The 14,052-nt window shown below is 34.8% G+C and overlaps 1 pseudogene; it reads right to left on the bottom strand.

Moving 5' to 3' along the window:
• Positions 1 to 7,550: 7,550 nt before the first annotated feature.
• Positions 7,551 to 7,687, bottom strand: LOC148093498 (U1 spliceosomal RNA; annotated as a pseudogene).
• Between the last annotated feature and the right edge of the window lie 6,365 nt (positions 7,688 to 14,052).

Below are 14,052 nucleotides of genomic sequence, written 5' to 3'. Positions count from 1 at the left end.
AGGCTTAGACAAATTAAATGATTTACCTGCCATCATGCCATAAGTTCATAGTGTTTTTAAAATTTAAAACAAAGCTGTTTGATTCCAAATCGGACCACTTAACCACTCTTGTCCATGGAATTCGATGAAGGCAGTCATTAATATATGATCTTTAAGATTTTTAATGGTATGACAAAAGTTCATGAAAAGTCATGCAAAATATTAAATTTAACAAAAAAAAGAAAATCCAGAATCAACTACGGAGTATAAAAAGAGAACATCAGTTTGTTAAAATGTTAATAGCTGTTACTGTGGGTGGTGATTTTAAGGCTGTTTTTTTTTTCTTCCTTGTTTATATTTTTTCTCATTTTTAAAAATTTTCAATAATGACATACTTTACTTCTATAATCAAGAAAAAATGTGCAGTAATTGGTCCAATGCTTCCAAATTATATTCACTTAGCCCAACTTCAATTGCTACTTCTCAAAAACTTAATTTTATTTATTAAAGCTCACTACTCATTTTATCCATAGGCCAGTTAGTTTCTCTCTTCCTATGGCTTTTGATTTAAATGTTGTAAAAGTTAATTACCCAATTTATATTTTATTTTCCCTTTTTCTCCTCAATGAATCTTTTATTCTCTTCTGGAAATTTCCTTGCCTCAAATTCAACATGCCTAAAACCTAAATCAGTGTTCTTTAAAACCAAAGTCATCATCTGTCATGATTTCACTATTACTCATTTTCCTGATGTTTTAGGCAAAACCCTTGGGACAGCTTTATCTCTTTACATTCCATTAGTCTCTAATTCTTATGAAAGCTTCCTTTGAAATACCTGCCACATGTATCCTTTTTACTTTTTCATTCTAAATGGCACCATTTTATGTCCTTGTCAAGTTGGCCTGAGGTATGCACTAGACACTAGACACATTTCAGACACAGTTCCAAAAACTGTGTTAAAGCACTGCCTTCACCATGCCATACCCATCTCACAAACAGTCAAATACTCCCAAGTGTCTGTCAACTCTTTACCCAAGTATTTAAGCCCCAACGCATTCCAACCAACTTTATTGATCTCAAATCCACCTACGTGGTCCCTTCATTCCAGGTAAACTCCAGTTTCCCAGTCTCCATGTATTTCACACCTCTCTGACTGTGTTATCCCTTTTGAAGGGTCTGCAGCCCTATCCAACAGGCCAGCTAACTCCTGTCTGTTCCTTACAGCCAGATTCAAAATCAGCTCCTCTAAGGTCTCACTAGCATGAAACTTTCTTAGACACTATAGAAAGCAATGTGTCTTCAAAAGAAAGTCTAACAGTATCAAGATGCAGGAAGAGGATCTTGTAAAGGATCTCCCTTTGAAAATATGGAGAGACTAGAACACACGAAATGATTTATGCAAGCTACATAAAAAGCCAAGCTCTACATAGTAATAAAGAAATGTATTGAGCCCAGCCGGAGTGGCTCAGCAGTTGAGCATCAACCTAGGATCCAGGAGATCTTCGTTTGACTCCCAGTCAGGGCACATGCCCAGGTCGCAGGCTTGGCCCCCAGTAGGGGACATGCAGGAGGCAGCCAGTCAATGACTCATCATTGATGTTTCCATCTCTCTCTCTCCCTCTCCCTTCCTCTCTCTCTCTGAAATCAATAAAGACATTTTAAAAAAAGGAAATGTATTGAAAAGTACTAAATTGGTATGGGTGGCTTTTTTGTAATTGAGAAATCAGATCCATCTTATGAAATGTTTCATCAAGAGAACTGTTTCAAGTAAATATGTTCTCAGCAAGCAAAGTGTTGAAACCCAAATGTTTCATCAAGGATGAATGAAAACAATATTATACCAAGGTTCTTTCCTCATACGTTTAATTTAAAGAGACCATGAAAGGCCCTGGAAGGGTAGCTCAGTTGGTTAGAACATCATCCCTGTGCCCCAAGGTTGGGTATGGGTCAATCCTCAGTCAGGGTACATACAAGAATCAACCTATGAATGTATAAAAAATAAGTGGAACAACAAATCTATGTTTCTCTCTCTCTCTCTTTCTTTCTTTCTTTCTCAAGTCAAATAAATAGAGACCATGAAAAAAGATGGATACTCTATTTCAGAAACACACCTATAACCTGTTCATTTCAGTCAGTGCTTTGATATATACCTCAGCACAAACAACACAACAAAGGTGTAATATATTGGGGAATAATAATTCATATGGTGGCTTTGTGGAAACAAAGCTTCCATCAGAGGTAAAGAGAAAACAGCACAGATGTCTCTGCTTTTCTCTGTTGTCATAATCTTAGAAGGTCAGAATAGGTGTATTTTTATTTTCACTCTTCTTAATAAAATAACAAAGCTCAACACTTATTTTCTCTTTCATCACCCATGGGAAAACACTTTTCTAGTTGCAGTCAAGTTCTTTATTTTTTGCTTCACTGAGTCCAGCAATGAATTCAATTTAAGTAGTTGGTGGGTATCACTTTTGACTCTAGGAACCCTTAATTCATTAGATACATTTTAGAAAATAATTAATGCTGAGTTACTTTAGCAACTTTTATTTTAAAATATAGCACTCTGTCAGGCCAGTGTGTCTCAGTGGTTGAGCATCGATCTATGATCCAGGAGGTTACAGTTCGATTCCTGGTCAGGGCACATGCCCAGGTTGTGGACTCAACCCCTGGTGGGGGCCATGCAGGAGGCAGCGGACAAATGACTCTCTCATCATTGATGTTTCTATCTTTCTCTCCCTCTCTCTTCCTCTTTCTGAAATCAATAAAGATTTATTTAAAATAAAATAAAATTTAAAAGAAATAAAAATATTGCACTCTGCCATATTTTCCTGCTTTTTGCCTAATACTTTCCTGTGTTTTGTGATTGTTTTCTATTATAAAAATGAATACAGAGAGAGTTAGCATGAGTTGAAAATATGAAGTTCAATACAGAATTATGAAATCTTATTATGAAACTTAAAATTATATATTTATTATCTCAGCAAGGTTCTTCTTTATTTCCAAGGACATTTTTAGGCTACACTATTTCAGACTATGAATTCCTGGAAGAATTAAAGAGAAATTGTTTTCCTTTGCCTCAGCTATCAAATCAAATATACATATTAAAAAATTTTAGAAAGTGATATTTCATCAATAACATTCTCATTTGTTATATTAAAAGTATTGAAAAACACAAAGTATTTAGGCATTACATAAAATCACAGATGTATATGTGATAGTATAATTTCAACATATATTTAATTTCCAATTTTTAAACAATGACTGTCAAAATATATAAAACATGTAAAGTATGCTTTCAAATCTCTTAAAAGTCTTCACAAAAAGCTTCAATAAGTTTTTCAATCTTACCTCATCTATTTAAAATAATTTAAATCAAGTTTTTTTATTTAAATAATTAAAATTGGGCACATGTAAGTCTGATGAAATAATATACAACAGGTTTTGAGAACCTTTACTTTTTTCCAGTGCAAACCACCTTCTAAGAAATTTCAAAATCTGTAGGAGTAGAGAGCAAGAACCATCAGGTGGGCCTGAGGTCTCATTACCATATTAAATTCCTGGGTTGCCCCAGTCAACAGAATTTTGGAAGCTGACAGTGTAGAAGAGGTTCTGGGAGCCAGGTAAGATGGGCTGATGACAGATGTGCAGAGGGAAAGCTCTGACAGAGACAGGCACATCCCCAGCAGCCTTGCAAAGTGAATTCTTAGATTATTAGGCACACCCCCTATTTGAGGCTGTGATCATTGCCCAGGGGTCCTCTTCTTCCCTGGTTTCCTCAATCAGTCCCTTCTCTGTCTCTTTCATGTTGATATGTTTATAGGTGTTTCTTGTGAAAGGTATTTGAAAAGTGTAAGAATTATGTGTAGAACACTTGCAGCTCTTCAGAGGAAAACTGCCATAAAATCTAATACATAAATAATAAATCAACTCAACAGATGTTGACTTTTTCTTGTCAGACAGCGACTTTAAACTCCTGATTCAGAATCTCTGACAGAATAAACTAAAAGTGAAACTCAATTTGTCTACCTTACCCAAGGACAAAAGATGAAAAAGGGAAAAAAAGAAACAAACGTAGATTAAACAGAATTATCTATATTCTACCAAACAAGACGAGACAAGGAGCATCATTTATATCTTAAAGCAGATCCTGTAATAAAAAGTAATAAGCAGAACAGGCTTTTTTTCAACTTGAATATCCTATGTATTAAATTGAAATTAATAAACCCAAACCATATGTTCTTAATGAGATTCTGAAAGTAATTTAACACATCTTTTATATTTTTTAAAGAAAAGAGACACTGGATATTACCCAAATGTATTAAAATCTAAGCACTTACTGAGAATCACCTTGCAATATCTTTTCTAAAAAAGCACTGTTTTCTGGTATTATAAGAACATTAGTCAAGAAGGAGACATAATCTTTATACCAAGAAATGGAGTATACCCCTCTGGAATTTTAAATTCAATATCTACAGTTGTTGAAAGTTTATCCCTGTTGCTTATGTTGCTACGACTATATTTCAACTTTTAGCATTGAGGTTCAAGTGCTTCTTATTTAAGCTTATCTGTTCCTGAAAATTCCACGACTTCCATTATTATAAATTTTAAATATCAAACATGGGAAAAATTTTGAACCCTTGTAACTTGGAGTGTGATATGTGGACAAATAGAATAAGCACCACATTGTAACCTGCCAGGTGTACAGAATCAAGGACCTTACCCCAGATCTACTGAATCAGCATCTGAATTTTGACAAAAATCCCGAAGTGATTTGTATGCACATTACATAGTTTCAAAAGCACTAATTTGATTACTTCCTGGTACATAAGCACATAGCCCTCTATACATACTCATAAACTTCTGGTGATTCCTTTTAATTATTTATTCATAAATTTAATCCAGTCCACCAACATTACTAATCATCAGTGAAATGCAAATAAAACCACAATGAGATATCACCTCATACATATTAGAATGACTACCATCAAGAAGACAAGAGATAACAAATGTTGATGAGAATGCAGAGAAAGATAAGCCTTGCATACTGTTGGTGGGATTGCAAAATGGTACAGCCACCATGGAAAATAGTACAAACATTCCTCAGAAAATTAAAAATGGAGCTACCATATGTCCCAGCAATTATTTCCACTTCTGAGAATATAGCTGAAGGAAACAAAAACACTATGTCACAAAAATATCTGCACCCTCCCCCATTTCCATAGCATCATTATCCACAACAGCCAAAACATGGAAACAACTCAAGTGTCCATCAGTGGACAAATGGATAAAGAAGTTTTGGTATATATATGCAATGGAATATTTTTCAGCCATGAAAAAGGGATATGCTGCCATTTGAGACAACATGGATGGGCCTTGAGGGCATAAGTGAAGTAAGTCAGAAAAAGAAAGACAAAAACTTGATCTTACTTATATGTTGAATCTAAACACAAACAACCCCATAGAAAAAGAAATAAGATTTGTGGTTAGCAGAGGCAGGGTTTGGGGATGGGGATTGGATGAAGGTGGTCTAAAGGTATAAAGTTCCGTGGGGGAAGGGGGAGCAATAGAAAAAGAAAAAAAGAAACCTAAGTACACTTATCACCCATTTTAAAAGAAAGAAGTCTCTGTGTGCTTCTCCCCAGAAAATCACATTTTTAAATTTAGTTATTTCATTGCTTTCCTTGTAACTATAACTATATTGCTAAATGATACATAATTTAGTCTTGCATGATGTTATATATAATTGTGATTATTCCTTGTTTCTGTCATTTTTAATTCAACATTATGTTCCTTAAAGTCATTTCTTTTCTTACATAAACTGTAATAGATTGATTTTTATTGCCATATAATATTCCAATCTCCTTTCAATGGGCTCTGCATTATTTCTAATCTTTAGTTAATATTAACAGCACTATCATGAGCATTCTATAAATGTTGCCTGGTGCACAGGCAATGCTTCTAGAATGTGTGCCTAAAGGTGGAGTTGCAGGGTTGCAAGGAATGCATATCTTTACATTGCTAGACTGTTCTCTAAATTGGTTTTTAATGTTTCTAGCCCTATAAAAACTGCACTGTAGTTATGAGGGGAGAGAAAGCCTCATGACACTCAGGCATGGAAGGAAAGCTATACATAAGCTAGAAAACATTAAAAAGGCTAGCAGGAAAAGTACTGATAACATATTTAAAAGAAATCATTGCATTTGTCCAGGAAAGTACTTAGTAGCCGTAAGAGAGGTTACATTGAAGATGTATAAAGTAGTTCCTGTGTTTGTCCAGAATAGGAAAACTTTAACAATCTCTTTATAAGATAAATGTTCAACTTTTAGAATGTGTGACATGAATTACACTAGATTGTGAAGTGGCAGATCTCATCACACATTTATACCTATATATTCATTATGCTATAGACACACCTTCCCAGTGATTTTGAGACACTTGACAGGGATGGAAAAGGAAGAGAGGCCTTCCTGAGGGGCAGAGGTGATTGCTACAGTCAATATTTTTTAGATGTAACGTAAAATATATGGCTGAAGATGTTTAGTACTTCACATATACATTAGGAAATGTGTACCTTAAAAGACATGCTGGCCTGGCCAGCATGGCTCAGCGGTTGAGCATAGACCTATGATCCAGGAGATCGAGGTTTGATTCCTGGTCAGGACACATGCTGGAGTTTCAGGCTCAATCCCCACTGGGGTTCATACAGGAGGCAGCAGATCAATGACTCTCTCATCATTGATGTTTCTATCTCTCTCTTTTCCTCTCTCTGAAATCAATTAAGACATATTAAAAAAAAAAAAAAAGACATGCTGAAATAGCATTTGCCATCCCAAAGGAGAAAATTTGGGACCATCTAGAAAATAGGCATATTCCCATTAAGTATTATAGTAGTGAATTAATTTGGAATGTCATTTTGCAGGTGAGCAAAGAAACCCAAACTCCTGATGTCCTGTGTGAGATTTGGACATTTTCTGCATTGTAAGCATCACAAAAAGACAGCACACCAAATGAGAAATTGCTATAGTATAAAATGGGCATAAACTAAGAATTTTTTATTTGTTCTATTAGCTCCCTTTGCCTACATGTAAAACTGAGTGGTTCCTGGATTAGTCCAGGGAAATGTAATTTAGGAGACACAAGGATGTCTTCCTAGATGTGGTTAGACAGCGTGAATACAATGAGGTAGATGAAGCAGCTAGAGGCCAGGGAATGGGACTAAGACAGGAATGTTAGTAGTTAATGGTCTGTGTCTAAAGTGAATTTAGTTGGATCATCAAGTATTGCCGTTTTAAGTATTTATATTACATGATTTAACACATACAACCTTCATGAAAGAAAATTATTATAAATCCAATATACTAAACTTATAAATACCTTGAATTTAAAGTTATCTTGGGTGTTTTAGTACTGAGAACAATTTAATAAGATTTCACCTCAAAATCAAAGCCTAAATTGATTATTTACATCATTGCTGAGATGTTCAGAACTGTAAGAATTTTGAATAGATGTACTCTCATTCTTTAATATTCTTAGGACGATATAATTCTTAAGGAAACTTTATCTTTTTTTCTCCAGGGAGATGGTGAATGCAGTCCCCACTACCACAAATTATGCAGTCAAGTTTTCAGCACATCCTGAGAGCAATGGATAATCCTCACTCTGGGAAAACCACCTTCGTGATCATGGCATCTCCCCTGCCAGGTAAGTACAAAACTTAATCTTTTATCCAGGTGAATTTTCTACATTTCTCTTGGTGTTGTCTGCCTCCAGGTTGTGTGTGTCTGTGTGTTTTAACTGATATTTCCCATGATTCAGAAAATACCACTTAACTGAGTTAATAGTTTCTATTTTCTTCATTGATACAGTAAAATAGATCAGATAAATAAATGACTTTGCTTTGGAATATTTTATGATTCATGACTTTCTAGATTTAATGTGTTTCAATAGACCATAGCCATGTTTCTCCTTTTGATGCTCAAATTCTCACAACTTTGGCCTGAGAGAGCCCCATTAATATTGACTTCTGTGACCCTTTGACATGATGCCATTAATATTTAAAAGCCTCTTTGCTTTCAGACACAACATGATTTTTCAGTCTCATTTATACCTTCCTGCCCCTAACATTGTTATCTCCAAGGATGTCTGGCTCATTTGAATAGAAAAGTATAATTACCAGTGAGAATCTGGACACTGAGGTGAACCCTTTCAGTGGATAAAGCCACAGAAAATGTGTCTTTTTTCTTACAAAGGCCCATATCCATACTGATACTTCTAATTAAGTTCTAACAGCAAATAGTTCCCATTTAAAATTTTAATCCTGTATTATATTTGTACCTTTTTTCTTTACTGCTGAAAAATAATTATTATCTACCCTATTAAAGGTCATCACCTATTTGCTTTATCTGACAATCCAAGAAAATAGATCCAAAATTATGTGACATTGAAGCAAATAATAAAATAATTGAATAAAGTTCAAAATATTTTCTATGTACTTTCCCTTGTTCTTAGACCATACTCACAAATAATATTTTATCAAATTAATTTGTTCTCGAGTTACTCTTAATCCCTTGGTCTGCATGGTTATATAAGTATTTATTTGATGGTCAGTTTGGCTCCATTTTTTTTAGTTCACTCTCAATTTAAAACGCTAGCATTCTTCAAAGCTCCTGAAATATATTATGTATTATATAATAATTATACATATAATTATATGGTCCAGCTACTAGTGTTTTCTTGGTAGGAGGAAGCATGTGGAGTGAAGAGTGTCTTTTCTTCTTTGCCATAATTAAAACTCAGCAAGTGGGTCTCCAAAATTGTTTAATGATTTCATTTCACTCCCATTATCTGGTCTATCTGTATGACTTGCTAGATAGTTATAGGTTCAAGACGTCCATGTATGAGATCTACCCGGACAAGCCATCTCTCCCTCCTATTGTTTAATTTTCAGTGCTAGTGCTATTAAAAGCCACATGTGTCTACAGAGTGAGTTAACTTTTAACTCTGTTAAATGCCATTCTGATCTTAAAGTTTTTTCATTTATTTGGCTCCTTTTCCTACGATATAAGTTTTTAATCACTATTTTCTAACTAACATCATATATCATATTATGTACTGTTAAATCAAGATTTACCATATATAAATCCAAAAATTATTTCAGTAATAGCTGTAGACTTTTATTTTTCTGCAAGTGATAAAAATATATGCATAGTCTTATAATTCCATGTGATTAACAATAAAGTATAGGCATTTGATGTTTTGCATAAAATCTTTTGACTCCTTATCAGAATTCAAACTTTATACGTATATTATTGTTGTCTCTAATTACTAACTAACCTACAGCAAACCTCCAATTTTTACAAGGCCTTTGGATAAGTACAGACATCTATTACCTTATACTATATGAATTCAAATTCTCAAGTGCCAATTAGGTATGTTCAAAAATACAACAAAGGTATATCAAAGAAGCTATAATTAAAGTTTTAAATAGCCAGAGAAATGTGTCAGAGATTATATTTAAATATCATCTAGAAAATTCAGGTGGAAAATTTTTAATAAATTCATATAACTTCAAGATTATATGAATGAATGGATGAATCCTGCTAAAACTGATGTATAAAATATTCAGATTCTATAATTATAGCACATTTCAACTACACTATGTTTCAGTTTCACTCCTTTTTTTAGAGGGAACAAATTATTTCATCTATAAAACATACTAACTTGAAAGTTAAAATAGAGCCATTTACAGTTATACATATTTAAATGTAAGCTTTTATTCAATATCTTCTAATAGGCAAAGATTCTTTATTTAAAATACAAATAATTCCTCTACCACTCTGTAATCCATGTTTATTTTAATAAGGGGGTTCCAATTTGATTGATTTCCAATGGCTCAAAAGTTAACTTTAATAAAATAATATTCTTGTGAGGAGGAATCTTTGTCTATTAAGTGAAGGGGCATGGACTTCACTGAATACTGATCTACTCTAGGCTCTAGAACTTGTTCTAGACTTGCACACAGGGCCTGCATGTTCTAAGCTACTAGTTAAAAGGCTAAGACACCTTAGTGATAATACCTTGAGGGTCAACCACTTGTCTAGGAATTTTGATAAACACTTCAAAGCATCTTGAGAGAAGGGAAATAAGGAAGATTATGGGACCTTTGTATAAGAATGAAATAGGTCAAGGAACAATAAACAAGGTTGCTGTGGTTTATTTTTGCATTAACCATTGTTTTGTGCATATTTAGAATAGTTACATTTCCTGCAGTGTTACAGAATGAAGAAACAGGGTTCATGCCTCCCTTAAGGTATGGTCTCTTGTTCCTCAGGGCTTTTAACAGATTATCTGAGCAAGTTTTTCTCTAAGATGTTCCTTAAGTCTTTAAAGAGGTTTTACAACCTCTCCTACAGGGATATCATTATGAATTTTTCTCTCATTTTTTTATAAACCTCCCACAAATTCCTTGATGACATATGGACTGAATGAAATTTTGCAAGTTTTTCCATTAGATAATACATCTGAATTACAGAATTAAAAAGAAAACAGTAGTTTTGGTGGTCATATTTTGACATTCTAGAAGCAAACTTTGAGGCAAGGACTTAAGTGCAAATAGTATTTTTGTAAGGTGATTTCAGAAAATAGCAGTAAAATGGGAAAGGGAGACACAGACAGGAAACAAATCAATAAAGTATGTATCAAACCTAACCACTGTGGGTCATTAGAACTCAGTGCTACTGGAGAACCTTAGGAGACAATGAAGAACACTCCTCAGAAATATCCAAAAAAGAGCAAGGAAACTAGAGTATTTATCTCCCAATGATCTGTTGTTACAATTGGCTGATGGCAGCATGACCACTATATTTTAAAAACGTCATAGGCTGACATAGATCCCACAAGGCTTACCTATATAAAGGATATGGAAATAATAAGCACAGTCACTGTGTACAGCAAACACATCCATAACTTTATATAAAACCATGATAAGATGTAGAAGCTTATCGGTCTCCCTAAAAATGACCCTTCTGATAGTCACACAATTGTAGACAATTAGCCTGTTTGAGTGACTGTCACATTAGACCATATGGAAGCTTAGCTATCCCCCTCCAAACCAGCTTCATGCACACAAGGATAGAACAGTTCTGCACACAGTGAGCTCTAAATTCATTCTAGGGACTATCCCATCTGAATTAGGTTTCATTCATCACTGAATCTTGGAGATATGCAATATACAATATATAGTCTTTGATTACAGAAAACAAACATAAAAGATTAAATGCAGTTCTCACTATAACTTATAAACTTCCCAGGATAACACATCCTGGTTCATGTGTTCTGCTCAAGTAAATCTCTGGAACTAGAATTGGGTTCAGTTGCCCACGTGTTTCTTGGATCATGCCATTAGCCCATAGAAACACTGTAGGGCTTATCTGGCAGTTGCTAATCCTGATCCTTGCTGAAAGAAACAAAGATAACTAGGAAAGAAATTATGGAATAATTTGGATTAAAATTTTCAAAGATATTAAAAATTTTAACTCACAACTATCTAGTTCATAAAACCTCTGTCCTTGTGTGTCCCATTTTGTCTTACATCACCTGCCTTTACAATTATGGGACAATCTCAAACTCAGCATATCTCAAAGGGACTCAGTACTTTCCAGTCACCAAACTTATTCTTTCTCTTCTAGCATCAATTTTATTATTAGATTTTTCAACTTGTCTAATTCAAAACCTAGGAGTCATTCATAACATTCCTTTCTCCCTCACATGCCATATCCAATTAATCTTAACGGACCCTAGGTTTTGCCTTATCAGTCTCAACAATCTATCCCTCAATGGCCATAGCCTCAGCTACTGATTTATTTCCAGCCCCCATCCTTCCTCAAATTAACTACCCAGGTAGCTTCCTAATTAGATTTATTGCTCTAGTCTCATCTCACCCAAATCCATTCTTCACAATACAGCTCAGAGTTATTTTCTAAATTCAAATCTTACCAATTTATTTGCCTATTTAAAATACCTTTATAGCTATCAAACCCAAGCAGGGGGTCAGTGGGGGGAAAAGGGGGCCCTCTGTAATGATTCCAACAATAAAGATAAATTTAAAAGTAACCCTAGCGCCTTCATCTACCTTAGGGCAGATGCCAATGCTGGCATCTTTTTACTGATCTTCCACAGCAGCATTTCTAGTTGCAAGGTCTCAGGCTATTCACCAGAAATACCAGACTATTCCCAGTTTCCCAAAATTACCTGGATGCTCCAGTCCCCCTTGCTCATGCTGTTCTCACCTCCAAGAATAATCTGGTTTTTGTCTTCTCAACAGCTGCCACTTTCCACCTCAATTATGTTGAGAGAAGCTCAATTGTAAAGATTATGAGTCGAGATCTCTCGACCTCATGGAAATTTTTCTACCCCAGAGGATGATATATGACTGGTCTAAACAAGTCATGGTTCTCTCACTACCCATGGCCTAGATTATCTCCTCCTTGGCTTAAGGTTAGACATATGGTACAATTTTGACTAATGAGACAGGATAAGTGTGTCATAGAAAGATTGCTTCATTAAGAGAGAGAGAGAAACAGAGAGAGAGAGAGAGAGAGAGAGAGAATTTCAAAAGGAAAAAGCCTTTTATCCCTCTGTTCTATTAGTCTCTTTTCAAAAGCAGGTATCACACTGTCCTCATGAAGTGACAAGCAAACATGCTAAGAATGATGGAGAAGAAAGATAGAAAAAACTTTGTTCACAAGATCAGTGATGACACTGATGACCCATCTTATCCTTAATTGCTTACCTTAAAATTTTATGATTAAAAAAAAAATCAGCGTTTAATTGGGTGTTCTGGTATTTGCAATCAAGCAAAATCTTAACTCACTCTGCTTTAAAACCTTGTTGAAGCAGCCTCTTTGCTATGAAATTTACTTGGATCCTTTTCCCCCCCCTCCTTAACAGGGTAAACAATCTCCTTACTCATAATTCCTTCTGTACTTTAAATATGGGGTGTCCCCCAAAAAATGTATACATGCTTCAAATAATTATTAATTCCAATGGGTTAAATCTGAAAAGAAAGAAACATCGGTTGAACTATCAACTTTTAGTAGTGTATACACTTTGGGGGGACACCCTGCATACTTCATTTACTTATCTGTCAAGTGTATTATAATTTTCATATTATCTTCAAGTAACAAGAATGTGTGCAAGAAATATAATTGGCATTCAGATGCTGGACCCTAAATTGAACTTAACTGAACCTATTGTAGTATGAACTCAAGAAGCCATTATAACTGGACATTGTATCATTTGGGATGTGTTCAGCTTCAAGCACAGATGCTTCTTGATTTACAATGAGGTTTACTTCCCAATAAACCCACCATAATTTTAAAAATACAGTAAGACAAAAATGCAATTAATACACCTAACCTACCAAACATAAGCCTACCTTACACATGTTCTGAACTTACATTAGCCTACAGTTGGGCAAAATCATTTAACACAAAGTCTATTTTATAATAATGTGTTGACTGTCCCATGTAATTCATGTAATTGTGACTTGCTGCCTTCACACTGGGCAATTACCTTAAGTTTCATCTCAAAAGTAATTGCCTTCTTCTACTTCTCACCAGAAGTAGGAGATGCAATGATCATTTCATAGACATGATGGGATGCAAAAACAAAATACACACTATCAAAGAAAATGCTGGCAACACAGTTCCTCATTCTTGAGGAACTTGTTCCAAGGTCCCCAGTAGATGCCTGAAATCATGGATAATACCTAGCTCTACATACGCTATGGGTTTTTCCCCTATACTACATACCTTTTTATTTAAAAGAAGCACTTTATGGCTCCTCTTTGGTGTATCTGAATTGCCAGCATCACTATTCTTGCACTTTGGGACCATTATAAAGTAAAATAAGAGTTATTTAATCACAGGTACTGCAATATCGCAACATTTGACCTGATAACACAGGTGACTACTAAGTGACTACTGGGCAGGGAACACATATAGAATGGATATGCTGGTCAAAGAGATGATTCATGTCGAGGGCAGGAAGGTACTGGATGAATGAAACTTCATCC

This window comes from Miniopterus natalensis, chromosome 3 (assembly GCF_054644295.1).
Source record: "Miniopterus natalensis isolate mMinNat1 chromosome 3, mMinNat1.hap1, whole genome shotgun sequence".
In the NCBI taxonomy this organism is placed as follows: domain Eukaryota; kingdom Metazoa; phylum Chordata; class Mammalia; order Chiroptera; family Miniopteridae; genus Miniopterus; species Miniopterus natalensis.
The sequence above is the reverse complement of the archived record's forward strand: the minus strand, read 5'-3'. Positions and strand labels throughout refer to the sequence as shown.